Source organism: Danio rerio, chromosome 18 (assembly GCF_049306965.1).
Source record: "Danio rerio strain Tuebingen ecotype United States chromosome 18, GRCz12tu, whole genome shotgun sequence".
Classification (NCBI taxonomy): domain Eukaryota; kingdom Metazoa; phylum Chordata; class Actinopteri; order Cypriniformes; family Danionidae; genus Danio; species Danio rerio.
Window position 1 is genome coordinate 234,137 of NC_133193.1, and position 3,039 is coordinate 237,175.

The window sequence follows — 3,039 nt, forward strand, 5'->3', positions numbered from 1 at the left end:
CGTCGGGACACCAGTGGCTAACCGATGGCCCACCCGGTGATGTTTTTAATGTTGTTGGCTGTTCTGTACCTGATATAAGTACTTTTGTTTAACACTTTTTACATTTAAAACGAATGAGGCACTAAATAAAAATATAGTTATTAATAAAAGCAAAGTTTAGTATATAAAACTACAAGAGGTTTTAAATATAACAGGTTATTATTAAAAAACAAAACAAAATTAAGTTTAAAAATCAAGATTTAATATTAAATGTCATTATTTAATATGTTTATGAATTGTTTAAATGTTTATGTAAATACTGCGTGACTTTAAAGTGTCCATTACCGAGCCCCATTCAAGCACTGCAGCAGAGAGCGTTGTCATGGAAACGGAGCAACGACACGACACCTGACCGTCAACAGCACTTTTCTCATGCGGCAGTTTTCACTAATTTCAGGTAAGTTTAGTCGCTAAAATCACGCAAATGTTACATATAACTGTTTCTGACACTTTTCTTACTGGTAATTGACATATTTCTGTTGAACATGTTTTTTATAGAGACTGTTGTGTCTTTGGAAAAAGTCCGTTAGAGTCTTAGCAGAGGTAACGTTAGCATTAGGCTAAGTTAGCTATTGTTTATAAAAGTGTTGGCTTTTAATTACATTTTATGTGTAGATGAGAAGTTTGACAATGTTTTATTGGAGGTAGTCTACTTTATTTAGCCTAAAATAAGCACTGTACTGTCAACAAGAGCGAATTAAAATGTTAAAGTTAGTACATATGTGTTACTTTGATATTTCACAGTAATGTAAACTAATATTCATTTTAAAGAGTGCTCTGTGGTTTCAGGAGTGACAAAATTACCCCTACAACAGAAGAGAAGAGCCAAGATGAAGGGAGCTAATCACAGAGCTGGAGGAAACACAGGTAAAACTATAATTAACTGTTAAATAGATTAATGTGCATTTTTATAAGAAATCCCTACATTATCATGCATCTGATACATGTCTTGATTGCAGTTATTTTAAAGTTTTGACATCCAAACATAAGTGAGTGGTTTTAAACAATTTTTTACATTGCTTTTCTCAAAGCAGAATTTACAGCGTCAGTGCTCCAGTTCAAAATGTAATATTGTATTCATAATTTGCTGCTGATCAAGCAAGATTTCTTATTTTTATCATGTTTTGTTATTTCAGGATTCATTGTTGAATAGAAAGTTTAAATTGAAAAGTATTTAAATCAGAAATCTTAACTCTCTTCTGATCAGTTTTATGCACCCTTGTTTAATACAAGTATCCATTTCTTAAAATGTGTTAGTAATATATATATATATTTTTATTACTTTTTTCTAGATTTTGGATCGTCCTCCACTCACTCTACCACTTTGTTTTTTCCTTGCCAGACTTCATTTAAGGTAAGTAATTTTATAGTGTCACTTAAAAGTATTCCCAATGATTAATTTTATTAATGTTAATATTAATATCAACTGCATCAAACTAATTAGCCTATTAGAATGATTTCTGAAGGGTCATCTGACACTGGAGTAATGGTGCTAACAAATCAGCTTTGACCTCACACTAATAAAATACATGGTCACATTTTATTTTGATGGTCTGTTTGTTGAATTTAAGCTGCATTGCATCTACATGCCAACTAATTCTCATTAGATTATAAGTAGACTGTTAGGGTTGCGGTTAGGATTGGTGTAAGTTGACATGTACTTGGTAAGTTTCTTATAGTCAGTTAAATGTCTGTTAAAGGAGCAGAATCAACAGATTTTAAGCAGACAGTCTATTAATACTCAAATGGACCATCAAAATAAAGTGTTACCAAATATATTTTAAAATGCATTGAAATTAAAAATCATTATTTTAAACTGTAAAAATATTTCAGTGCTACTTTTAAACTGTAAATTAATGTTATCGATCAAATTAATGCAGTCTTGATGTCCAATAAAAAGACAATAAAAAATACAAACATTAATGTCCATAATGACCTACTGATGATGGACAAAAATAATGACTGATGATTCTGTTATTTCAGGATAAGAAAGAAGCCTGCTACAAGAGAGACAGCGGAAGGGAGCCTCAAAGACATTTTTATTAGGATCTGCTAATCATGAGGGGGCAGACAAAAGAACCTGCATTTTCCTTCAGCTTAATATCAGAGGTCACCACAGCGTAAGGAACTGGATATTACTTTGGCATATGTTTTACACAGCGGATGGCCTTCCAGCTGCAACCCAGCACTGTGAAACACCCATACACTCTCGTATTCACAGACACTTCTACACTATGTTCAAATTCACCTATAGCACAAGTGTTTGGACTGTGGTGGAAACCCACACCAAAACAGGGAGAACATGCAAACTCCACACAGAAATGCCAGCGGACCCAGCCGGGACTCATACCAGCAACCTTTTTGCTGTGAGGTGACAGTCTGAGCCACTGTGCTGCCCCAGTGTAGTTATTAATAACCTCCAGATGTTTTAGTTTGATTTTGTAATAATAATGCACGTTTAGATTTATTGTAATATGTATGTTAATATTTATTCACAATGTAATTTATTTTTATGTTATTTATAATAATGTTAAATGTCATAAGAATGTTATAATTTATTATAATATTATAATAAATAATTATAATAATGTTAAAATATAAATAATACAAATTTATTTATAATGTTTTAATAGTTTATTTTTATAATGAGAAGTCTCAAAGTCTGTCTTTATTATAGAAAACTCATTGTTGAATAGCTACCACTTTACAATAAGGTTGTATGTATTCGTTAATGTATTTACTAACATAATAAACAATACATTTACTACAGTATTTATTCATCTTTGCTAATGTTGGTGAATGGTAAAAAGTTGTTAATTGTTTATTCATGTTAACTCGCAATGTATTAACTAATGTTAACAAGCATGACTGATTTTATTAATGCATTAGTAAATGCTGTACATAAATTATGCTGTACAGGTATTGTTCATATTAGTTCACATTTAAACCATTTACATTACTTATAAAACTACTGTAAAATGTAACTGTTGTATGTATGTT

General features: G+C 31.1%; 1 long non-coding RNA gene across 1 annotated transcript; it reads left to right on the top strand.

The window, feature by feature from the left end:
• The first annotated feature begins 363 nt into the window (after positions 1 to 363).
• On the top strand, positions 364 to 2,631 carry LOC137495584 (uncharacterized). The gene is made up of 4 exons (XR_012394113.1): positions 364 to 436; positions 829 to 906; positions 1,332 to 1,393; positions 2,023 to 2,631. It is a non-coding gene; the product is annotated as an uncharacterized lncRNA (long non-coding RNA).
• Positions 2,632 to 3,039: the final 408 nt, after the last annotated feature.